Source organism: Uranotaenia lowii, chromosome 1 (genome assembly GCF_029784155.1).
Source record: "Uranotaenia lowii strain MFRU-FL chromosome 1, ASM2978415v1, whole genome shotgun sequence".
Classification (NCBI taxonomy): Eukaryota; Metazoa; Arthropoda; class Insecta; order Diptera; family Culicidae; genus Uranotaenia; species Uranotaenia lowii.
The window spans coordinates 141,966,321-141,993,673 of NC_073691.1; the positions used below are offsets into that span (position 1 = coordinate 141,966,321).

General features: G+C 34.6%; 1 protein-coding gene across 1 annotated transcript in view; it reads right to left on the minus strand.

Annotated features, from left to right (window-relative positions):
• LOC129740342 (uncharacterized) overlaps positions 1–27,353 on the minus strand; it is a 166,265-nt gene that overhangs the window by 49,813 nt on the left and 89,099 nt on the right. Inside the window, exon 2 of the mRNA XM_055731995.1 lies at positions 13,021–13,064. The gene's annotated coding sequence lies outside the window, so the exon portion shown is untranslated. The remainder of the gene's footprint in view (positions 1–13,020; positions 13,065–27,353) is intronic.

A 27,353-nucleotide genomic window follows, 5' to 3' on the forward strand; every position in this document is an offset into this window, starting at 1 on the left:
CCGAGATCGCTCTTTGGCCGTCGTATTTTGTTTATCATCGCGATTTGGAGTTACTACCTTCTTGTAAGTCGATAGTCCGGCTCGTTTTTTGGCTTGATGTTCGGTTATAGATGATACACCCGGCTTATTTGCGGCATCTCGGAGAGAGAGGTTAGGGTTTCGCTTGAAACTACCGGCAACTCCCTTTGTCGTCTCAGCGGCTTTCGATTTTCGATTTCCCCCGATCCCGACTTCCTGGCTGTCGACAAACGTTCCCCAAAAACTTTAATCACATTTGTAACGGTTGATTTGGCAACTTTTAGCGATTTTGCCAGCTTTGCGTGCGAGTAGCTCGGATTTTCGCGATGCGCGAGCAAAATTTTGATACGCTGCTCTTCTTCCTTGGACGGCATTTTGACAACTGAAGAGTGAATTCCAAAATCAAAATAGGAGCAACATTCTACACCCACACACCTTCAAAATAAGGGGTGTTTAGGTTTTTTAAATTTAAAATTGAAAGAAATACGTTAAGTTGATATTGACCAAATTTTGACCGTATCACCCTTTAGAATCAATCATATTCGTCGAGCAAAAAAGCTATGATTTTTATAAGATCATAGGAGACTTGATCCCTTTACTCAGGGAACCTTAATCTATGTCCAAAATCAAACAATATCAATGGAGGTTAATTCGCTGTTTTAAGACTCTTTCCTCCTTGCGTAATAGTTTTTTTTGTAATTTTTTTTTTAACCGGCTCATACCTTTAGGCTTTAAGGAGCCTTGTTGAAGAAAAAAGAAGATAGATAGGGAAATATGAAAATGAAAAGAATTATAAACGAAGATATGTGTAAAAGTTTACAGGGCTTAGAAAAAGAGAATTCAAAAGTTTGCTAACTTGCACATGGTTTTGGCCATTTTTTTAATAGCACCAAATCTCGACAACCCATGCATTTCTGAGTCATTTAATTTAAATTTAAATTCAAATTTCGATTTTTCCAACTTCCTTTGGTTCCCTTTGATGATTTTTTAAGGGTTAAAATCAGAAACTATGAGCGCTTTGAAGCACACTTAAATCAAATGCAATAGAACTGAAAGTTTTCAGAGATCAGTTTTTTGGGCCAATTTACAAAATGTAAAGAATCGCTTTTCTAAATTCTCTCATAAAATTTTCCTTACACATACATTGCCACCTTAATGCATAGCAATGATCATCATATGCGTTTTAAAACTTTATGGTTCACTTGAAGTAATAGGTAACGGTTCTGAAAACCAAGTCCAGAGTTTTGATATCAGTTTTTTTTAAATATCACCATTTGAAAAAAATAACTTGGTCATTAGATCCAGTTATTCAATTGTAATATTTCTATATTTTCTGTTATTTTGAATTTTATTGGCAAACAAAAATTTATTATTGTCCTCAAGATTTTGAGCTCTGCAACCAGTTTAGAACAAGTTACCTTTATTTTGGTAAAACGATGGAACACGAATTTGGCTAGATTAGTAAACACAAAATGAATGGAAATTGAAATTTAGAATTCATGATTAAATTTAATTTAATTAATATTCTATTTACATTGATTTCGATTTCTCTATATTCATTACACAAGGCAACAAAATAAACATTTTTCCGTGGTCAAAGATTATAATTTTGGTGTGCTGATTCCAAATATTTATTTAGTTTTTTCCTACCAGCTCTTGTTATCGAGATAACTTTTGAAAATAATTAAAAGTTCATTAAAAATATTTGTGCACAAATTTGGCTGAGTTTTTGCACATTATCAATATTTTGAAAAAAGAAGTTTTAACTCAATCATTTACGTTTTCCAAGATCGCGAGTAATTTTGAGTTCTGAAAAAAAAAAATTAGTGAAGTTTTCTCTATGTTATTTTTTTCCTAATCTGCGAAAAAACGGTTACTTTGATGTTATTTCAAATAAAACTTAAAATTTATTGAAGCTTTGATATTAAAAAAAAACTTAAATCAAATCGTTTTGCAGTCAACAATGTAGAATTATATTTTTTCAAAGCGTTGTGTCTCTGAAACAAGACTATCTAGGCAAGATCTGAATCCTTGATTGAATTAAGGATAATAAATTGATTTAAAATCAGGATAGTTATAAACAATCCAAGCTTTCAATGAATTTGAACAAATTGAACAAAAACTTGCATGCATCAAACTTGCATACAATCTAATTATACACAACAAAAACTGAGTAATTTTAGTTAAAAAAAATCGAAGAAATCTCGAATTCAAATGGTGATGCAATTTTTATCTTCAACAGTTTTACTTTCGCTCTTTCAACTGTTAGAATTTCGGAAGAATTTATCAATTTTTTCAATAAAATACCTTAAACTTAATTTATTTCCCCCTTCGGGATTTTTGGAAAAATCGAGGGAGGGGTGTGTGTGTGCGACAAAAGAATAATAGGAAAGTCTGAGTCATTTTCAGGAAAAATTAAAATATTTGGTCAGTGAATCTCCATACGGTTTTTTTTTGAAGATTTTGAGTCCATATTTATGAACTTTCATCTGTAAAATTATTCCAGTGTAATGGAATAGCAATGTTGTTCTACAATTTTATTTTTTTATTTTTATTAAAGTTTTTCTTAAATTATTGGATTTTTTATTGTTTATTGTTTATTAGAATAAAATCAACGGATCATATGTACATAGATCCTAATGATAACTTAATAGTAATTACAATACAAGATAAAAATTAACATAAAAATTAACACAGGCTTATACAGTTCTTGAAACAGTTAAAATTTTTCTCCGGAACACGTTCCTCGAAACATCGAAGTCGAAATGCTCAAAAAAGCGATTGAACGTTTTCAATATGCCGATAAATGCGCTGTTCGCTCCATAGTTGTTGAGACGAATAGGAACATAGAGCTGCAAAAGCTGGTTTCTCAATCCTCGGGGACGCATGCCGAGAGGAATGGCCTCCAGCAAAACGGGACAGTCAACTCTGGACGTTAAGAGATCAGCAACAACTAGAGCGCGCGTAGCGTTTCTACGGGCTTGAAGCGTATCTAGGTCTATAAGGCGGCAGCGATTCTCATAGCTTGGTAACAGGGGCGGTCCTAGAGTTGGCTCTTGGGGGGGGGGGGGTGATTTTTCAAATTTTCAAAAATCAGTCAATAAGAAGAATCGTAAATATCTGGCAAAAAAACGTTTATTTTGAGATACAGTGTGGAGGGTTGAGGAGGGGGGGGGGGGGGGGGGGGAGAGGATTTGCAGTTGCAAATAAGACTTGTATTTTGTAGGTTTGTATACTTGTAGGATTTTAATTTGAAAAATTTGAAATTTAAGAAAACAGTGAAAACTTTTAACAAATTTCCTTAATATACTTATTTCATAAAACATTCTGCGAATCCTAGATGTTCACTGCAAAAAGTGTTGATAAAAAGATAATTTTCGAAATTTTCACATTTGGCAGTTTAAAAATTATAACTTTAAGAAAAATATTCCGATATAAATGTCATTTCACAAATGAAAATTAAACACACATTGTCTTAGAAGAAAATGTAAAAAAAATCTTCAAGTTATCCACAATATTTTTTCAGGAATCTTCATATCAGGTTAAAACCCTAATCATTTGGATTCTTATTTTGCAACAATTCCAAAACAATTATTTGAGAAAAGTGTTTGTTTTAATTGCTATGAATTAAAAACGGAATATTTAATTATTTTTCTGCAGTATTTTGCTGAATTGTTGTTCGATAGTATCGAATTATTATTAATTCTTGTACAAATTCTTAAATTTCTAAATTTTAATTTAATTCTAAAATAAGATGATCAAAATTATATTTTTGGGTATGATAGCTTTTGAAACTTCATTTCTATGATTTTTTTTTTTGAATTTCAAGCTCTCATAACAGATTTTTTATTTTGTTGGAACTGAATCCAAAGAGAAAGTAACTATTTTGCAACGAATTTTTTGTGAAAAAAGTGAAAAGTCGTATTTTTTCTTCATGCTCTTGATATTTTCAAACTTTTTTTTATAATGTTTGAATTAAATAAAAACATATTGAAAAAAGTAATTTCTGAAACTTAAAGTCATTTCAATATTTCAGTGAAAATTCATAATCAATTGCAATTGAAATAACCAAACTTTCAGATTCAGAGTGGATTTTTTAACCTTAATTATTAAGCTGGATTTCTACTCAAAATCTTAAATATTCATCACTTTTAGTTTTAGAAGTAGTATTTTGAGTATTTTTCGAAAATTGAATAGATATCATTAGAGATGTACCAAACAGTGCGAACGGCCGAATACCAACTATTGGCATCACCGAATATTTTGAAAAAAATACCATTGCAAGTAATGATAGAATTGCAAAGCAAAAGTACTAATCAAAGCAGGTGAAAAACACTATTTTTTCACGCTTTGTATTGAATTTGAAACATATGTAACTGATATCAAATTTCAACCAATTACACTAGTTTACAAAATTTTAAAAAAATCGTGAACTTGATTAACTGACCAACATTTTTAATGTAAAATCGGGCGCTTAATCCGAAAATGAAATGCAAAAAAATCTCAGTAGAATTGTTTTTGAGTTATGCTCCAAATATGAAATTTCGAAAAAAATTAAAAAAGTTCTTGTACTTAGATTAAAATATCTCGGACGGCATAACAGTAATTTGAAATCCCTCTTTTGCATATTGAAGGTGAAAAAGTTTTCTATCGATCATCTGAACACTGTTTTTGCGTTTGACCAACAGTATTGTTGATATCAGTGACTTTATGAGAAAAAAAATTATAAAAAACGCATTTTTTTAGAGAAAATTTGGTTTCAATGAAAGTTTTAGACTCGATGGTAGCATTTAAAAAATCTGATTTACTTTTGCGCTTGAATGTCAATTTAAAACAAAGATTTCAAGTGGTTATTTATCAAAATCGGTTGAAAATTGAAGAAGTTATGGCTACTTTACCATAACTTAAATTTTTGGAGTTTTTCATAATTTAACGAACCGCAGTACACTTATCATAGCATATGAAGAATGAAACATGATAAATCTCACTCGCTCCAAGTCAAAATTATTTATTAGCTGACCAGAAGGTCACATGCCAAGTTTCAGGAAGATCTGACCATAGGAAGGGGTTGCTTAAGTCTCAAACGTGAATAAAATTTTGAGGTATTTTGCCCGGAAGGAACGAAAAATACTGGTTTTTCATCAATGACTTTTTTCATCACTGGCTGATTGTTTTTTATGGTTGATTTTCTTAAAGCCTAAGTTGAGACAAATATTTCACCTGAAGACTGTAACTCGATTGGATTTGAAACAGAAAAGTTATTGCGGTTCAAAGGCCGCAAATTTTGTCCAACACGCAATGAGTACTTTTTACGCATTGCGTTTAATACGACAATTTGCGACCAAAATACAATCTTTGAACCGCAATAACTTTTCTGTTTCAAATCCAATCGAGTTACAGTCTTCGGGTGAAATACTTGTCTTAGCTTAAGCTTTAAGAAAATCAACCATAAAAAACAATCAGCTAGTGATGAAAAAAGTTATTGATGAAAAACCAGTATTTTTCGTTCCTTCCGGGCAAAATACCTCAAAATTTTATTCACGTTTGAGACTTAAGCAACCCCTTCCTATGGTCAGATTTTCCTGAAACTTGGCATGTGACCTTCTGGTCAGCTAATAAATAATTTTGACTTGGAGCGAGTGAGATTTATCATGTTTCATTCTTCATATGCTATGATAAGTGTACTGCGGTTCGTTAAATTATGAAAAACTCCAAAAATTTAAGTTATGGTAAAGTAGCCATAACTTCTTCAATTTTCAACCGATTTTGATAAATAACCACTTGAAATCTTTGTTTTAAATTGACATTTAAGCGCAAAAGTAAATCAGATTTTTTAAATGCTACCATCGAGTCTAAAACTTTCATTGAAACCAAATTTTCTCTAAAAAAATGCGTTTTTTATAATTTTTTTTCTCATAAAGTCACTGATATCAACAATACTGTTGGTCAAACGCAAAAACAGTGTTCAGATGATCGATAGAAAACTTTTTCACCTTCAATATGCAAAAGAGGGATTTCAAATTACTGTTATGCCGTCCGAGATATTTTAATCTAAGTACAAGAACTTTTTTAATTTTTTCGGAATTTCATATTTGGAGCATAACTCAAAAACGGTTCTACTGAGATTTTTTTGAATTTCATTTTCGGATTCAGCGCCCGATTTTACATTGGAAATGACCTTCAGTTTACTGAGTTCAAAAATGCTGTAAACTAGTGTTATTAAAGTTTCACATTTTTAATGTAATTTTTTATTTCCATAAAATCCCCATAATTGAAACTTATTTTTATAATTTTAATCATAATTTGGTCTCAGAACAACTTTTTCGTAACCATTTCTTACATAACTAACCTCGTCGAAATGATACCGTATCATGTCCCATCTCGCTCTCTACGGAATTTTGAGCCTCTAAGAACTATTAATTATGGAAGAAACGAATTTTACAACCCATTTGATATATCGTGTAAATTGTTTAATCAAGTTTGTGTTTGTTTTGATTATAATATAAGTAAAGATAGTTTTAAGCATAGATTAAGAAATCAGTCTGAATGATATTAAGTTGTCGAAGACCGTGAACAATAAATAAATAAATAAATAAATAAGGCTTAAAAAGAATAATAAATGATTTATTTAAAAAAAAAACTTATTTCGAGAAAACACATTTTTAATTTGACTTATTTGACCATTTTCCATATATTTATTTAAAATTTTTATTTCTTTTTAAAATTTAAAAGTATGTAAATTAAAATACTAAAAATCTTAAAAATACCAAATATAGTTTGAATTATAAAGAATCGAAGAAATTGATAATTTTTTTCTACGTCGAGCCAAATACAATCAAAGCAATTTTTTTTCAAAAACGTTTCAAAATAAAAATTTTTGAAAAAAAAAATCTGAACTTAAAATACATCTTTCTAATTTAAATTGTCTAGACAGTTCCGATATCTTTTATTCAGAAAAAAATATGGGGTTTTGAGAATCTCAAATTGAGATGCATTCTGTAAAAATCGGAGCTTGCAATAAAAAATGAGCCTAGAAATGGAAACGTAGTATTAGATGTAGGCAACTAAAATCGATTCTGTTCAGGTAGACATGTGGGGGAGGGGGTTAGGGGTTACCAAATATCCACACTTGTGCACGGAGAAGGAGAAGGAGGTAAAAATCTCATTTTTCGGTCCACGTGGTACCTAAACGGCCCCAAAGAAAATTTAACACTTAAAGGCTCAAGTCTTTATTTACTGCTAAAAAGGATCGAGATATGTTAATCCATCAAACATGGAGCCAAACCGATCTGCAATAACTCGTAAAAACAAATCTAATCGAAACAAGTTTGCAGGTATTTGATGAACATTATCAAAAAATAATCAAACTACAGCTAAAGTTTTAACGAAGTTTGTCTGAAAAAAACATCTTCACTAAAAATCCAAAAAGCGAATCAACTCATGAGCATTAAATATAACTTATCAGATTAGCGATATGTTGTTTGATGACAGATATACTCACGAAATTAAATTGCATGTTTCGCATGATCGCAAACTTTTAGCAGATACACCATACTGAGGGGTGAGCCCAAACTTTTGATCGATAACTTAAGTAGCTATTTTATCTGTTTAAAGCACTATGCAAAACTTTAGCACAAATCTAAAAAAATTATGTTTTGACATTTATAAAAAAAGCTTCAAATGCAACTCTATTTTTTTTAATTCGATCCACCCAACCCTGAACTGATCGGGTTGAAATATATAAAGTGCGATTTTTTTGGAAATTTTCCAACTTTAAGCCAAGTTTTAAGTCATATTAAGTTAACATATACATTTTTCCAAAAACATACGAAAAAGGTTTTGATCATCGACTTTAGAATGAGATCAAAAGAAATGCAATATGTCATAAGATGACTTTGATATGACCAAACAAATTTTCTTGTGTTTAAGGGGGGGATCCAAAACTTATGACCGGTAGCGTATATGGTCAACAAATTCTAATTCATCGCTGTAAGTACCTACCTCTACAAAAGTTATTTGGTAAAATTAGTTCCAGGGAATTGCACGTTACAGCTGTTTTAGTTTGGCGAACCGACTTTTTTAAATTTAAAGCTATTAAGTGATTAATAAATTCTTTTATTGAACAAACACCCCCACGGAGTGGAAAAAATTTAGAATTCGAAAGTACACCTACTAAGAAAAGTTTTTATTTTTTATATGAAATCCAGTGTTCGCGAGTATTTTGTAACGGTTTTTTGCCGCTTGGGGGGGGGGTGATCACCCCGATCACCCCCCCCCCCCCCCCCCCATAGGACCGCGCCTGCTTGGTAAACGGAACGGATCTTGCCAGTTCAGATGGCGTAGGGCATACCGCAAGAAGCGACGCTGGATAGCCTCGATTCGTTCAGCCCCATTCTGGTAGAAAGGGCACCAAACAGCTGAAGCATACTCGAGGATGGAACGAACTATACAGCAGTAAAGACTTCTCAGGCAATACACGTCTTTGAAGTCTTTGGCCATGCGAAATAAGACTCCAAGGTTTCTGGATGCTTTGTCGACGATGTAGTTTGTGTGAGTCTTAAACTCCAGGAGTTGATCGAGAATAACGCCCAGATCGTTGATGTGGTCCACCCGAGAAATGATTCCGTCTCCGAGAACGTACTCCGCAATAAGAGGGTGTCGCTTACGTGAGAATGATACGACCGAGTATTTACTGCGATTCAGGGGCAGGCAATTCATGTCACACCACTGAGCAAACACATTGAACTGCTGCTGCAGGAAATTGGTGTCCTCTTGGCTGTTTATGGTGTGAAAGAGTTTCAGGTCGTCGGCATATGCAAGTTTTTTGCAGTCAAGGAGCGAGAGTACGTCATTAAAATATATCATGAAAATTAGTAGTCCTAAATGACTTCCTTGAGGCACACCGGAGCAGGCAAGAAAATGATTTGAAAAAGAGTCACCAATACGGACGGATAACTTTCGACCTGTTAAGTAACTGTGGAACCAGTGCAGAAGGGATCCACAGAAACCCAGACGTTCCAGCTTTGCAATAGCGATATGTGGTTCACCTTGTCGAATGCAGCAGAAAGGTCAGTATATATGGCGTAAGTTTGGGTTTTCCTAGCAAAGCTGTCTTGCACAAAAGATGTGAAGGTGAGTAAGTTAGTAGTCGTGGATCGTTTTGCCATGAACCCGTGTTGATCATTGGAAAGTTGGTGCTTGAAGAACGAATTAATGGGATCCAAGATAAGCAATTCAAACAATTTGGCTATCGCGCATAGAGCTGAAATTACGCGGTAGTTTTTAACATCTTTCTTGTCACCCTTCTTGTGAACAGGACACATGTAGGCTTCCTTCCACAGTGAGGGAAAGATTCCAACATCCAGCGATGATTGGAAAATAAGCCGAATGGCTCTTGATGCGCTGGATGATGCGGGACAGTTTTAACTAGAGGAGCAGGAGCAGATTCAATCGATTTGAAGGTATATTTTCAGCAATTTTTTTGAATAGCTCTGTAACTAGTTTGAAATAATTTTGAATAATTTTCGCAGTTTTTTATGAGATTCTTGTATTACCAGATCAATTTAAAAATATTGAAGGTGAAAACTAAGAAAATAAGCACATCTGAAATAATAAAACACTTAAAATATATATGAATCTTTTTAAAATTTCAAATTGAAAATTTTCAAAAAAAATTGGTTGGGGAGTCCCCGACCAAATATGATATTCTTCGATGGAAATGAATAAAAAAAAACTACTTTCTGCCCATGCAAAAATTAGTGTTACTGTATTTTTTTTTCATAAAGTTCTTCTACGAAGCACACCGTGTAATATTTTCTGATACAACGATAAAAGAGAATCTAAACTATGATTTTATGTAAAAAAAATATTAGACTTGCTAAAATATGGTACTTATAGGTATGTTTTATCACGGCCCATGCGCTCGATATAACGCGCCACCCATAATATGCTGAAAATATAATAATTTTTCAGAACTGACAATTTTCATTGAAGTTGAACAAAAAGTGTAAAAACTACTTCTTAGGAAAAATTCATCCAAAATAAAACAATTTTCATTTCTTTTTTTTTTTAATTTCTTCAGTCCATTTTGATTTTTCCACCCAACCAATTTTTTTTTGGTATTAGTGTGTTTTCGGTCTTTGTCTGTTTTCGGATGTGTTCCGCACTAAGGCGCATGTTGGATACACACCGGCGAAAATTCGAGACACAGTTTAGTTCTGTGGCTTATGATAACGTTTGTATTAATTTACCTACCATTGGCTACCAAAGTGGATGCAATATACATACATATTTTTAACTTCTGGCTTAAGCGATAAGAATTATACAAACTGGACGATATTCAACACCTTATTCGTACAACCTGGAAGAATGCAAGGGAGCGCAAGCTTTGCTCTATTTGCTGCTTTTTTCATTGGACAATTTTTCCAAATGAACCATCTGATTTTAAGCAATCTAGTTACACTGCTTATCGCAAAGAGAACAACGAGGTTATTTTTTCTTTTGGATCCCGCGCGGAAGAACCAGTTGCAAACATAGTGAACATTTTATCAAATCCAATTTATACCGACTTTAAATAACCAGTTCTACGATCGTAAACTTATTTGGTAGGAAATGCGATTCGCATTCTTATTGTATTCATACTTAACGTGCGAACTATGAAGAATAATTCAAAATCAGAATTCATAAATTCGTGATTGAAAAAGGAAGTTAACACAAATGTGAGTTACAAACTTTTAATGGTTTACTTTTACTTTGAAAAATCAATTTCATGATTTAAGGTTAAATGTGTCACTGCAGTAGTACACTGCAGTTCGTTAAATTATTCAAAAATGCAAAAATTATTGTTATGGCGAAGGAACAATACCGTCTTCAATTTTCAACCGATTTAGTTAAATAATCACTTGAAAACTTCGGTTTGAATTGGCACTTAATGTCGATAGAAAATCAGATTTTTTAAACGTTACCATCTAGTTTTGCTGAAACAATAATTTCTCTATAAATGCGTTTTTTTTTATAATTTTTTCTATCATAAAGTCACTGATATCAACAATACTCTTCATCATACGCAAAAATGAAGTTCAGGTGATCGATAGCAAATTTATACACCTTCAATATACAAAAACGAGATTTCAAATTAATGTTACGAAGTCCGAGATATTTGAATCTAAGTTCAAGAACTTTATTAATTTTTCCAAAATTTCAAATTTATAGCATAACTTAAAAACTGTTCTACTGAGATTTTTTAGAATTTCATTTTCGGATCAGTGCACGATTTCACATTAAAATAATAGGTCGGTGAATAAAGTTCACGATTTTATTAATTTTGTAAACTAGTGTAATTATAAAAAAGTCATTACGACCCTGCATATTGAAATAAATGGTTTTGTTACAATTTTGTAATGTTGGAATCGTTTCCAAATGAAAAATAATCTTAATACATTTGATTAAATCGATTTAGGGTAAATATTTTCAAAAATCATTCTGTTGTGTTGTGAGTCTACTTGGTTGAATGATTCAACTGAATCAAAGCAATCGAAAGATTTCTTTTAATTCAACCACGGTAAATGATAAGTTCATATACCTAGCGGTAGTTCGATAGCAACTTACTACCTTCTTCAGTTCCAATCGAAAACGCTCACTGAAGAAGGTAGTAAGTTGCTATCGGAATACCGGTATATGAACTTTCCATTTACCGTGGTTGAATTAAAAGGAATCTTTCGCTTGCTTTGATTCAGCCAAAAATAATTTTTTTTTTTAAGATATTCGCATAGTTTGGCTCCATTTGGCTCGTTCTGCTAGTACACGAAAACTTTGTGAACGATTTCAGTCACTCACTCCAGAGATCAAGTTTCCTCACTTTCCCTCATATTTTGCAAAATGAGTTATTACAAACTGCTCATATTCATAGCCAAGCGGTGCTTGAAGCGCTCGATTATCAATATCTACTGTCACTCATACTAAAACCAATACCTACTTGGCGTAAAATGTTCAACAAAACTATCAATCATTCCGTAGATATGAGCGAAAGTTCTGTAAAAACAATTTCCGAATTGATATACTTTCAACGGTGTGTTCGGTGAATTTTGCGATTTTGTGGTAAAAACTACTGAGGTGATATTTGTAGATTGCTTATTGAAAAACCACTTTGCATAATTACAGTTAATTACAAGTAACTCGATTATAAAAAATACAAGCTGATTTACGTAGGACATCACATATTGAGAATTCGATAAAAACTACCGATTTCGAAATTTTCCGTTAACTGTGTAGCTTGTTGATTTTAAAGTTTTCGTTTCATTCTTTTGGTAGGTGTATAACACCAAATTCATAAATCCTATCCACGAACGCACTACCCATTGCACCCGATACCTAAATCCGATTCCCCAGTTTTCACTTTCATTGGAGCCTTTCCGGAAAGTTTGCATTTATGGAGGAAAGTTTGAGCGGTCGGAGAATATGAAGGAAGGTATATGGTTGGTCGAGCTTCCATGTGTTTTAGCCAATTTTGGACACATCCCGCAGTGGTCCAGCTACGGACAACACTCCCTTTTATAGAGATCCCGTCTCCGGGGGAGGGCTTCTTCCATGGATACGGTTGGCTGGCTGGTTTTGGACCAAACCAAGAGTTGCCACTTGAATGAACGAATTGGAGCGTGAATGGGTGGCTCTCGAAGTAGCTGCAGCAGTAGGGTGTTTCTACAGGTTGGGAGCTTTTGATAAACACGCTAGTCTCTTGTTTTTCAATTATTGTTTTGATAATTTATTTTCGAACAAAAAAAAAATGTTTTGTGTCTTTGATGAGAACCAATTATCTTGAAAAAGATAGTGGTTTTACGAGACAATCTTCGACACCTTTTGGTGAGAATATTATTACCTATATTCGCGTTTTATAGTGCTTCAGAAGAATTTATAGAACTAAGTATTCAATAATGAAACACTGAAGCTTGCTCTTAGGTTTTGAAACAATTAATTGCTAAATAGTTTAAATATTTTATTTCTTACCTGGCCACTTTGAGGATTTACGGAAGTGCAAATAAAGGACCAATCTGAAAACAAAAAAAAATACATTTTCAATTCCTGTTTCAACAAAAAAATGATAATGTCAATTGAAAGTTAACAAGGTTTAAAACAGATAAATGAGAAACACTGAAATGTTGGATATAATAAAGGGAGAATTTATGTGGTCTCAGAATTTATAATCAACATTCAGATTCAGCTTCCGATGCGGCCCTCTGTGTCGGACAATCGATAACAGATCCTTAGTTATGTTTTTTTTATTTTTTTTTTATTTTTTTAAATTAAAATTACGTTTATTTAAAACATTAGTTTCGGGTTAACAATAATTTACATTGTGTGTCCTGTTTTGTTTCTTACAGCATTTACAACACAATCCAAGTAATCATTAAGCCGTATAAAATGACACTTATTTGGCAGTATAGTACCATATAGAAAATGCCCTACAGAGCCTGCTAGCTATGTATTCAACTTAAAGGCTGATTTAATTCCATGGCCTAAAGTTAACGAAGAAATCAAGCTGTTTGATAAAGTATTATAGTTCAAGTATCAAATTCCTGAACGCTAGAGGAGCATCTCTTAAAACCCCTTTTTTAAACCTTTGAATACCTTTGAAACTCTAGAAAACTCCTTAAAATGCAGTTATCTATTCGAATAATTCGTAGAAGCGTTATTATTCATTTTTACACAGTAGTTTTCAAATAATAATATTGTTTTTGTTGAAAAACACTAGTGGTACTATTTTTATTTCGCACCCTTTTTTTAATGTTTTTGGTCCTCAACGCCAATTGCAACGTCCAAATAAAGTAAACTTATGCTTGATTTATCCGTTAAACAATTCAAAACAAATTGTAGAAGCAAATTAAGGTGATTTTCAATCATTCATATTTTAACAAGCAAAACACAGAGTGGTACTATTCTTATTTCGCTCACTGTACAATATTTGAACTACAACAAATTGAAAAGTGATTTTTTTAAATTTTAACTTTTCAAACTTTAAAATATCGTTAATTTATTTTTTTTCTGTCTGTTGGTAGTAGGGGAGAGTGGGGTATCGTGGACCATGAGGTAACGTGGGCCACTTTTAATATCTCAGAAGTGTGTCGAGATAAAAATCTCAAACCAACTGTCATCGTCGTCGCTTTGCGTGAGCATATATTTCTATATGTTGTTGACTGAAATACGCATTATATGCTTCTTTTATTTATCAAGCTAAAAAAAGTTAGAAAAATTTACTTACATTATTAAAAAACACCCGCTAATTTCATCGATGGGGAACCTAAAGTACATAACAAAAATATGCTCATATGCTTATAATCTTAGTTTTGTCATGATTATGATCTTTCACGTGGAAAAGGAATTTTTGATGACACATCAATAAGTCACACAAACGCAACCAATTTGCAAATCATAGATTGTGGGGAATCGTGGGCCACACATCTTGAGCCACCTATATTTTTATGTTTTTATACACATTCATAACTTAAAATACGTTTTTCCTATCTGTAAAGTTTTCTTATGCCAAATAAAGAGTTATGAAAAATATTTTGTCCATCCTATATAAGAAATTTTTCCAAAACGTTCGCGGGCCAGGTTTTGAAATCTATGCGATCATAACAGCTCTCTTTTTTAATTCATCCTCTGAAATTGCACGATTCCCCACCATTTTTCAAAATCCAAAAAATATTGCTTTTTTTTAAACAGTCAGAATTCGGGGAAAATAACTTATTAAAAATTATAAAAAATACCTTATGATACCTTGAAAATGTAGAAATCCATACCATTTTTAATTTACATTTTATCTTTTATTTTAAAGAAGTTATGGAACAACGAAAAAAAGTGGCCCATGATTCCCCACTCTCCCATACTGTTAACATTATCTATGCCAATTTTTGCGTAAAAAAACATTGTTTTTATTTAGTAAAGCTTGGTTTTGCGAGCTACCATAAACAATTTCTTCGATTTTGTCTGAATTGAGCCAAATTAAAAGTCACCTATCAGTCGATGATTTTTTGCCTATTTGAAAACACATTCTTTCCAACAATTTTACAGCCTGCTCTAAAGTCTTTGTACAACTTGTGAACAATTTTTGAAAACAGATTCTGATCTCCATTTTGCAGCATCCGAAACGTTTTTACAGCAACTTCTTTGCTGAATTAATTCGGACAAGTTAAAAATTTACGAAATGGTTTTTGGTATCTAGTAAATACATATGGGTAAACATGATTGATGCTCGATGAGAATTTTTCCCAGTGCGTGAAAAGGTAAACCCATGAAAAATTGGCAAATTTTGTCCATTTTTTAAGGCATACGTTAAGGGAAAGTGTTTCTTTATCCGCCTATCTGGTTAAATGTGCCTACAGTTGTTTTACTGATAAGGTTGTTTGACGAAATGGCTGGCAAAACAACATATCTTATCAAATCATTTTGAGGGTAATACGCTTTGAACATCAGACATGATAGAATGTCATGAATTTACAAACTCATTTTTTTTAAATTCATACATGGTTTTGATACCTTTTTATGAATATTTAATTTAAAAATTATACTTCAAGGGTGAACACGAAATTATTGGGACAGGTCAGAACTTTTTTACCATTGGGTAAAAATCAACCAAATTTTGCACACTTTCTCATTGATGTGTATTGTTTACATGCTGTCAGACTCGAAGTCGTGTTTTTCGATTCAACGAAAATGGAGGTTAACCAACGCACGTCAAGAAAATAAATTCTTTCCAACCATCTGGAATTTCTGACCTGTCGCACCGGCAGTTGGGAAAATATTGGACATTCACCATTCAACCGTCTCCAGAGTGTTGAAGCGGTTCCAGGAGCAGTTGACGTTGAACCACGGCAAAGGAGCTGGAAGGAAACCAGGACCGGAGAACAAAAAGACGGAGGGAAAGGTGAAGCGGATGATTAAAGCAAATTCCAACGTCTCAAGCCGTGATTTGGATAAAAAGATCGGCATGTCGCAGAGCTACGTCCAGAACGCAAAGAAGAGAGCTGGACTACATACATACAAGGTAGAGAACTTCCCAAATCGCGAGGAGCGGCAATAATCGACGGCTAAAACTCGGTCACAGAAGCTCTACGAGAAAATGCTGACAAATATGTGATGGACGACAAAACGTATATAAAAGCCGATTTTAATCAAATTCCGGGGTTGGAGTTTTTCACCGGCAAGAGCAAGTTCGATGTGGACGACAAATTTAAGAAGAAGAAAGTGTCGAAGTTCGCCTCCAAATATCTCGTTTGGCAGGCCATCTGCTCTTGCGGACTGAGGAGTAAGCCTTTCGTGACAAAGGGCACAGCAAATGGCAAGATCTACAAATCTGAGTTCCTCGAGAAGCGCCTTTTTCCGTTCTTGCAGCAGCACGACGAAGCTCCGCTATTTTGGCCAGATTTGGCATCATGCCGTTATTCTAAAACTGTCCTGGAGTGGTATGAGGCCAATTCTGTCCATTTTGCTACAAAGGACATGAACCTGTCAAATCGTCCGGAGCTGTGCCCGGTACTGGGTAATAATATAGCGGGTACTTCGGAAAAGCAAAGAAGACATTCAAAGACGAGAAGAACATTCTTTCAACCATTTTGTCGTCAGTTGTCTTCAGTATCAGAGGACTGAAACAGCTGTCAAGTCGCTAACAAACGCACCGTACCGTATTTTTGGTACCAGAACGTCAGTGTGGTTCCCGAAATTAAACACTTCACCCCAAAACAGATTCAAAATAGGGTAACAATTTGATTGCCAAACGCATCTGTTGTTGCAGATTTAGGATTAATTTTAACAAGGACTATGCAGAAAACTCTGCATCTTGTGCCTAACCATAATTTGTTAATGTTACCAAAGATCCATTTGATTGACATTCCTGAGCCGCAGATATCATTTTAAGTATTATTAAAAAAAAGATGCCTCTGGTTAAAACGAAGACGGCCATGTTTTCTTCTGAAAACTTAGTACGGAAATATTTGCTTCCTTCAGCCCTTTGGTCAGTATAGTCCTTAAACTACAGTTTATTACATAAGCGATAGCTATTTATCACTATTACACACTTGCGTTCCCTTACTGGGAAAGCAATCATTTCTCAGTGAGCAAAATGAGATAACTACTTATTTTATCTGCCAACACTTCTCTGTAACTGCAACCCACAGTTTGAAGGTTTGAGTTGGCTTTGCTCCGCGTGCATGCATCATGATGTCAACATTTGTAATGGAAACATCATCATTGCTGTCATCAGCCATCATCGACTTATTGTTCGCAATAGTCCTATTTGCAGTGTTCGTGATTTTATGCAGGTTGTTTCATCAACACTTTTCAGTTTTGGGAAAATCAACCTAAAAACGACCAAGTTTGTCGTCCGGCTGTACCAAGAGTTTTTGAGGTTAATCAGGTATCTCCTGAGACAGACGTTGGTCCGTCTTTGAAGATGTTTTTTGTTTTGAAAAATTATAACATCACAGCTGATTTTTATTTTGAACTGTGAAAATTAGATTTGTTCAATGATTTTTCAAAATAGAAAATCTTTTTTTTTTTAAATTAAATTTTAATTAAAACAAATGTCTGGTTGTGTGTTGGCAGTTTTTTTTACACATACATTTTTGGTTGAAATGTTCGATAACAACAGTTTTCTGTTTAATACCGCCATTCCAATAGCCTGCGGATGCCATGCGCAATCCCGATTAGGCACTCTTCATAAAATAATGAACCTCATGAATAAGTGATCAAACAAACCTCACAATGATCTAATTATCTTCCTTTGATTGTAGATACTCTTTTTTTGCTTCTTTTCAAATAAAAGATAAGAGGCTTCAATATTCATTTTTATCCTAGCTTCGGCTGGACATATACTAAAATTGGAAAAATATTCAATTTTTGACGGTCGCCATGTCGAATGAAGAGGTTTGTGGATAGAATACAAAACTACAGCAAAATACCTTGAGCTTCCAAAAGTGATCGATCAGAAGATTGAACTAAACGATATCAAACTGTTCTGAGGATGCCGTCGGGTGTATTATCGAACAAAAAAAAATCGGCTTTCGCCAGAGCAAAACGATGTTTTACCAATTCGCTCCACCACATGTTTCTTCTTTAAATCCATTCCAATTTAGCAGTTTTTTCTTCCTGTTCGTTTCCATGATTCGACCCACCCTACCTACGTAGGCCTACGTATGTTGGAAGAGGAATTGCGGAATGTCACCGCGCAGCCATCGTGAAATGCCGTTTTCGATGAAAGCAAAAGTGAATGCATCGACCGGTATAGCGACAAACCCGGAACAAACGAGAAATTGTGTTACTTGTGCTTATGCCGGATTCGGCAGTAGACTGCTCTCAACTTATGCCTTCTCGGTGAATCATTCCGCTCTTTTTTTTCCTACGATTATGATCAGCTTTATCAGTAAAACGAGTTTAACGCGCTGAAATTTTTTGGAGAATTTTTATTTTCAAAGTAGGCAATAGACATGTGTTTGTTTTGTACAAAAATTTGGAAAATATGCTGTGTTTTCAATTTTTCTAACGGAATCCAATAACATATTCACGATCTTTTTCTGATTTCACGAAGAAGAAAAAACCATTAATTCAACTAGCCTAAATGAGCAACGAGTCTAACGGCATGTGGTCAGCCCTCCCAGGAATAAATTATTCAATCTCGGTCGAGCTCCAGGGATCGAGAAACGATTCTTTTGTCGTATTTTGTACAGCAGTTTTTCGCGCATTAACAGTGCCATTGCTCGTTAAATTATTTCTCTTGTTGAGCCTCGAAATGTGAGTTTATTTTTGTGCTACCATATATTGAGTACCGGGGAGCAAAATGCCCCCCTTTGCAGCATAACGGATGGATTATTTTTGTAGAGTTTCAGATGTTAAAGTAGAATTTAGATCTCAAACAGAGCAGTTTTTGGTTCAAGGGGACAGTTCGAATCGTCTTTTTCCTGCTTGCCGTTGTCCGATTGCCTCCATACTAGGTCATACAATTTCTCCCCATTCAACCGCAAAACCGTCTTGCTCTAACGATCCTCGCTTGTTATGATTCATCTTTAAGGCGCTATGATTGCTCGTTGATCGAAAAAAAAAAATTATTCTCACAGACAGGTAGGAACCAGACAACTGCTACATATAATATACGTATGTATGTGCCTGCAAAGACATTTGAGAAGCGGAACAATCCGGGAGCTTTCCTTCAGGATAGGAATGAAATTTTGTGCGGTTATCTCGAGTTCATCGGTAAAAACATTTTGCTAGTAGGACAGATTGGCTTAATGATATCACCTACAAACTTAATGTTGGTTTTATTACTCTATACCAGTGGTTTTCAAAGTGGTCCTTACCGCCCCCTTGGGGGCGTTGAGAGCTTCCAGGGGGGCGGTGAGCTCAATTTTGAAATTTGGTGGGAGGGGGGGGGGGGGTGTTGGAAGGGCTCAGGGGGGCGATGAGGTCGTAATTCACATTTTCACAAATCACGAAACAACGTTGATTTGAAATAAAAACTAGAAGGTTCGATGAAAAACAATGAAAAATTTTTTGAGTTAAGTGATTTTTTCTGTTAAGTTTTTATTTGTTCATCATTATTTCAATGCATTCAAAAAATGTATTGTGTCATTTGCCATGGATAGACTTTTAACTTATTCTTTTTATTATTAAGTTTTATCAGTGACACTTTTAAACCTATTCGATTATCACTAACATTGCCGGAATTCAGTTATAAGAATCTTATTTTAATTTTAGGACCCATGAATGCTGCCTAACTTTGAACAGGACTCAAATTCAGATAACAAAAATTAATACTCATTTTAGTGATATTTTTGGTTACTTATTCCACACCGAAATTCTTACCTTCAAGACACAGAGCACATAATCAATTTAATTCCAAAATTCAAACTGCCGATTTTTTTACAGCCGATTTTATGGCAAGAAGAAAACTAAGTCCTAAATGACACAACGGAAGCATGTTGGCTATTGACATCCATGGTAAAGTTTACCAGAGTATTGTCACGATAACCAAAACAATATTCAAATGCGGAAAATGCTTCATACGGTAAAATTAAACCTCTTTTTTTATTTAGATTTACCACATTTATTCTGGTTTGCATGGTAAAATTGACTAAAATTTTATTTACATATATCGACAAATTTTGCGCATGGTAAAATTAAACCTCTCTTTCATTTTAGTTTACCATATTTTTTTTGGTTCGCATAGTAAAAGTAACCAAAAGATCGTCAAAATAACCAAAACTTCATTTATATCGACAAAACTAGCGCATGGTAAAATAAAACATTTTTATTTATTTGCAACCAAATGCCAATCAAAGTGACGCCTAGTAAATCTCATGAAATAAGAGTTTTTTCTTCAGAATATATTTTTCTTAGTTTATCCGAGAAGACTTTTTTATACCTGAATCGATAGCAATACCTGCTACCTGAATGAAATACCCAAGCAACCAAATGTCTCATATCTACTTAAACTCGTTTCTCCAAAGTTCGAATTTCGCTGAACAAAGGTTTCAAAGGGAATTGGTACCGAATTCCCTCGAATGTGAGCATGAAAGTTACAAAAGGTTCCTCAAATAGCCTTCTATGGACTTGAAGTTACAAAAAGTTCCTCAAATAGCTTTTTTGTGACATGTCAATCGCATCAACACAGTATAAAAGTTAAAAATTAGGTCTCAAATGGCCTTCTGTGAACTTCAAGTTTCAAGAAGTTCCTCAAATAGCCTTCTGTGAACTTCAAGTTCCAAGAAGTTCCCCAAACAGCCTTTTCTGTGACATGTCAATCGGATCATTCAGAATAAAAGTTACAAATTGAGTCTCCAAAAGCCTTCTATGGACTCGAAGTTCCAAAAAGTTCCTCGAATAACCTTTTTTGAGACATGTCCGCCATTTTATGAATATGTAATGTGAACGAACATCACAAAAGGGCATATAATAAATAAATCATTTTTTGGATAATAATAATAATAATATTTATTAATGACCCTTTAACTTAAGTCATTTTTTGGAGCTTGGAAATTATTGAAATGTATAATTTATATTGAAACTTAAACTCAGAACAACTTAAAGCTAACTCGCAGATGATTGTTTTTGAAAAGAGTAAATACCTTGACTTTATAAAATTTCGTCCAACTGTATTTACTTACTACGAATTTATCACACATTGAAAGTCACTTGAAGCAATTCATTAATTAAATATCAAGATAAAATCAAGAATTTGTATAATTTTATGCTTAGCAGTTTTAAACATGGAATTTCATTTTTTTTAAACTGATATTATTTTAACGGATGATACGCCGTTTCGTAATGTTTGTTAGTAATAATCAACATACGTCTTTGCTGCTGGCCGCTGGCTGCCTTTGCGGGTATTCTAGGAAGCTTATAACCACTTCGAATTTTAGCTGCCGGTAAGGCATCATCTAGGCGTGGCGTCGTGGCAGCGTATTCGGCTATCATCTCGGAGGATCGGGTTCAAATCTAGTACCAGGACTAATTTTTTCTATTAGGTTGTTTGATTGCTTGAGTAAGTGAATCAAATAGCTGGCATGTATCCGAATAAAGTTAAAAATAAAGCAATTAAGTATTGAGGGAGGTGATGGGAGGAATAAAGATGGATGTCGAGAAACCGGCAGCACCACCACATGGGCTGGTGGTGACCAAAGGAGAGGAAAATTATTTTTTTGTTTTCGCTGATTTAACGTTTACTTGTGGGCTGAATAGAAGGCCGTTCAAATCTGTAATGGAACTTCAAAGTTTCAATAAGAACTTAAATTTTGGGCTGAATAAAAGGAACTTCAGCACATTGACTATGCTGATTAAGCTGTGTTCGACCTTTTTAACGAGACTTTTGGTCGCTTGGGTATCAACATCAAAATGATAGAATTTTTGGGTGTTGATGGCAAGATAAAGAACTAAGGTATCAAAAATTGTGTTTTTGTACAACAAAGTGAAACGAAAATCAGGGGTAAATTTCAAAATGATAATATTAGGTATAGATGTTTCCATGACTGCGAATCTAGGTATCAACCGTTACATCCGTATCAGACCGTAACTTCGTATCTTTATTAGTCAAAAAAGTTATTAGCTGTTTAACAGGGGTATGTCTTTCCACATTGATAAACAATAAATTCAATTGACATCACTGCTGGAGCCTCGCGAGGTATAGCATGACTACTTTTCATCCAATACTTCACGTAGCTCCAGTAGTGATGTCAATTTAATCTATTGTTTATCAATGCGGAAAGACATACCCCTGTTAAACAGCTAATAACTTTTTTTGCCTAATAAGATACGAAGTTACGGTCTTCGACAAAGTTATTAAGCGGAAAATTTCCTTTAAGAATTTTATAAATTGGCACAAAAAATATCAGCTGGCACGGTTCCACAGAAGAAACAAAAATGTGGTTGATTTTTCAGAACAAAATATTCCATTTTCCCATACAAACCTTGAAGTTCAAATTTACTCATGTAAACGTTACTTAAAAATTCTGCAAAAAATCATGAATGAGTTTTGGACCAAAACGAAGCTTTTTAATCCACCGTTTGAGAAATTCAAAAATGACTCCAAATCGACTCTGTCTAATCGAACATGTTTTGGTAAAAAAAATTAATCAATAGCAAAATAAGTCATCAAAGTTAAAGTCTATCTACTTTTCAAAAATAGAACGTTTTTTAACCAACAAACATGGTTGGTCCGCACTTCTCAAATCCGACAGTGCGCTGTGTAAATCGCACCGTTATCTTCTACGATTTGTAGAGCACCACATTTCATTCCGAAATGCTCTACACTCGTTTCCGAGTACAGCCGAAGCCAAGTGCCGAGCAAAACCGGTGCCCCAATAGAAACACTCCTGTGAGAGCAGGAGAAATCCCGAAACACACAACTGAAGTGCATTTTTTTCCTTCTCTTCCTACCACGGTTTTGTCAGTTATCAATTTGAAAATGGTGGATTTTGATGAAAACTGTGCAAAATTCTTTTATCTCAAAAACGCGTAAATTTTAAATTTTGAAAAAAAAAATAGCTCGGAAAGTACTTTTCACAGGCAACAAAATGCTATCAAAATTTTGAATGTCGGATTACTAGTAAACGAGCTATAAGCAAAAGAAAGTGTCCCATTTCTAAAAGAACTAAGCTTTACTTCGCCACCTAACGCCACAAGCAAACAGATTCGTGGGAAGTCATCAGGCCGGCTTCATGGAGGGATGGTCTACGACGGACCAGATATTCACATTACGGCAAATCCTCCAAAAATGCCGCGAACACCAAGTCCCTACGCACCATCTATTCATCGACTTCAAAGCCGCATTCGACACGATCGACCGTAACGAGCTATGGAAAATCATGGACGAGAACGGCTTTTCCGGGAAGCTGATCAGATTGATCAAGGCGACGATGGATGCAACGCAGTGCTGTGTGCGGATTTCGTGTGAATTGTCTAGTTCATTCGAAAGGAGCAGGGGCTTCGACAAGGTGATGGTCTATCCTGCATGATGTTCAACGTGGCGCTAGAAGGTGTTATTCGACGAGCGCACTATGGGACAGCCCCATACAATGAGGCGGCAAAAAGTATATTTCGCCTATTTATGAACTTTTTTGAAGATGGAATGAGTTGTTTACATTCGAAACCCAATATAAACTATTTTCGGCTTTGGTTTTACATGTGTGCTCGAAAGACAATAAAATTGGAACATTAACTCGTAAAAATGCATAGTGTAGTTTTGAAACAATAATTGTTTAAATAAACTTATTTCGGAAACGCGTGCATATTTTTAAGTTCTATGCTCACAAAAAATATTTGAAAGATTAAAACAAAACCACTCAGGGTATTTTTGTTCAATATTATTCAGTTTTGTATGAAGAATTAAAGAATACACGCAAAAAAAATGCAGTATAAAAGTTTTATAATTTTTGGGAAATTAGTAGTTTTTAAAAAATCTCAGTTATTTCTACAGATATCAAAATTCTATCGTAACTTTTGATCACAATCAATTACAATCATCTTCCTGCACATTATGAACAATGTTTTCTTAATGATGTTTAACATTAAACACACTATTTTTCCAAAATGGTTAAAAATTACCCATTTTTTGTTTTTATTATAACTTCGAAGGATGCAAATATATGCAACTTTTTTTTCTTGCATTCGAATTATTAGACCTTTAGCAATGTTTAAAAGTCAAAAAAAGTTTTGGGAAACGTAAGGCTTTTTTCTTAGAGACCAAAATGTGTAAACCTGTTGAGTAAATCATAAAATTACTCATTTTTTACACTTTTTTGTTAACCGTGTAAAAAATCGAAATATTTCGAAAAGAAGCTTAGAAAATAAGCTTTCTATCGATGTATTGGAAGTTGGTGTAGCATTTCATTTATAGGAGAAAAATTGATTTGAATATTATTGGATCTAAAGTATATTTTTCAAAATTTTCTAAGTCTGATGTCTGTGAAACGACAAGTGCTTATGATAATGATCTGAAAAATTGAGGATATCTTAGTTAAATATAAAGCTACAAACTGGTGTATGACAAATACCATTACGATGAAGTTAATTTTTGACTTTTTGCCGCCTCAAACCCCATAGTGGAGCGGTGGGCAAATTGCGGGGCACGATTATCAACAGATCCAGTCAACTTATCTGCTTTGCTGATGACATTGATATAGTCGGCAGATCAGCTGCGGCGGTGGAAGAGATCTACCGCAAACTGAAATGCGAAGCAGGAAGGATTGGGTTGATGATTAATACGTCCAAGACGAAGTACATGCTGGCCTGCGGATCCGAGACCGACTGAACCCGCTTGTCCAGTAATAACAAGGTCACGATCGACGTCGACGAGCTGGAGATAGTCGAAGACTTTGCATATCTCGGCTCACTGGTGACCGCAGACAATGACACCAGCCGTGAGATCCGGAGGTGAATTATCAGCGGAGTCGTGCCTACTATGGACTCCACAAGCAACTGCGGTCGAGAAGACTTAGCCCTCGCACGAAGTGTAACCTGTAGGTATATGACGCTCATTAGACCGGTTATTATCTACGGGCACGAGACATGGATATTGCTCGAGGAGAACCTGCGTACACTCGTAGTATTCGAGCGATGAGTGTTAACAAGACGATCGGGGGCGCAACGAGCGAGGTGGTTAGACCAAGTGGAGAGTGATCTGGCAAACGTGGGGTGCCTGAGAAATTGAAGAACGGTTGCCATGGACCGAGTGAATTTTAGGAATTATGTTCGTCAAGTTATGTCGTGAGACGGAATACTATGTAAATAAATAAAAATAACCTCGTTTAGCCTGACTTTTTTCAAGGATATTTGAGAGCACATCGATGCGACATTTTGATTCTATTTCACACAAAAAATGGCATCGATGTGCTCTAAAAATTCATGTTGAAATGGTGGTAAAACGAGGTATATTCGGATAACTACCGATTCAAAACACGTTTTGAGAGCACAATGATTCTACTTTTTGGCTTCGATTGCATCGGTGTGCATTCAAAATTCCTTTGAAAAGGCTGCCCTAACGAGGTATCAATGAGCTTCAGTACAACCAAAATTTGGCATAACTGTGCAATCCGTGTATGAGAAATGAAAGCAATTTTGGGACATTGTTTCGCCATTATTCGGGTAAAATTTTATCATAATTTTAGGTTTCACTGAAACCTTAATGATACATTGTTTTGAAACCGTATAAAAATTGAATTTTATAGCTAAACAATGGCACTTTTTAGTGTTGAATAAATATAAAATTTGGCATCGTTGTGCTCTCAAAGCTATTTTTGAAAGGCTGCTTAACAAGGTATCATCTAGCCTAAAATGATACAAAATTTTCCATAACTGTGCTATCCGCAGCCGAAAAATGAGATCCAATAGGCATGATAGCAATATTTTTGCATGCATAGAAATTTCAATTTTCAAATAATGTTAAATGAAAACAAAAATCTTTTAAAAATGCAAAGATATTCAACAAGTTTTTGATAGATACTTGTAAAGGAAAAAATTTAAAACATCCAAATATTATTATCAGATCTTTAAATAGTTTATTTAATTAAATACCTTATTGTTGTCTTATTATGCTATCGCTAAAAATTTTCAACGAATTTTCTTGCTAACACCTGTTGGTCGTCCATCAAAATACATCCGTTGAACTTGGTCAACACTTTCTCGTACAACTTCCTTGCCCTGGTTTTGGCAACGAGGTTTTGTTTCAGCGTTCTGTTGGGGTGTTTGCTTCCATTATACGACCGCTAGCCTTCTCGCAAACAAATTCGTCGAGCTGTACTGTGGTTCGTCTTGAACTATTTCGCCAGATCACGCAAGGAGATTCCATCCAGGATTATTGAAAACTGATCGAATTACCTTTGCTCGCAGCTTCCGGTCATATGTTCCACTTTTACGCCTGTTTTGTTTTGCTCGATCCACCGTAAGGGTCTCCCGGTAACGTTGCAGCACTGAATTTACAGTCGATTTTGGATATTTCAGGAATTTCGCGATCTTTACACCTGATCACGTCGGTTTCTCTACGTGAGTGTGCAGAATTTTCTCTCGCCTTTCGCGTTCCATCGTCGATAACTTTTGACTGACTGCTTCAATCTGGATGAAATTTTCACCAGTAAGTAAACGAACCATCCGGATCAAAACACTGTCAATAGATTCGCGATGTGACAACTAGGGGCGCTGCAGTAAATGAAAAGATGCGACCAGATTCTATGAGAAACAGACTTTATGTTACAATAAAACAGCTTTAAAAATTGGATGCTATGGATCAGTCTTCATAAAACAATAATAAAACTTAAAATAAGCCAGTTGGCTTAATCTGTGTTACTTGGGCAACAAACTACGCATAACCAATGCCTAAGCCACGTAGCTGTTCGATGCCAAATTAAATCACGCACTAATCACTTTCTAAACGTCAAATGGCAGTTTTAAATATGAAGATTTAAATGGTTCACCGGAACGTCTAAACGGGCATTTCCATGCAACAGAGTACAAAATGTTTAGGAACCTGATAAATTTGCATTGCAAATTGGTTATCATTTAATAATTTCAACGTGCATTGTCCTGAGGAAGTAGTTAAATGGTTGCATTTCCGAAAGGATATAATAGCTATGCATACTGACATCGGAGCCATGAGCTGAAAGTTTTGCTTTTTTCGATATTTTCCAAGTGCTGGAGAGGTGCTAGGCTAACGACTTATTGACATACATGGATTATTGCAAGCTATGACGAAATTTTTGGCACGTCGATATCATGGCGCGTATTACATCCGGCATTTTTTTTCCCTTTCTTTCCCGCGGTATGTTGCAATCGAGCTCCACGCCCCGGGGGCATTCACAACG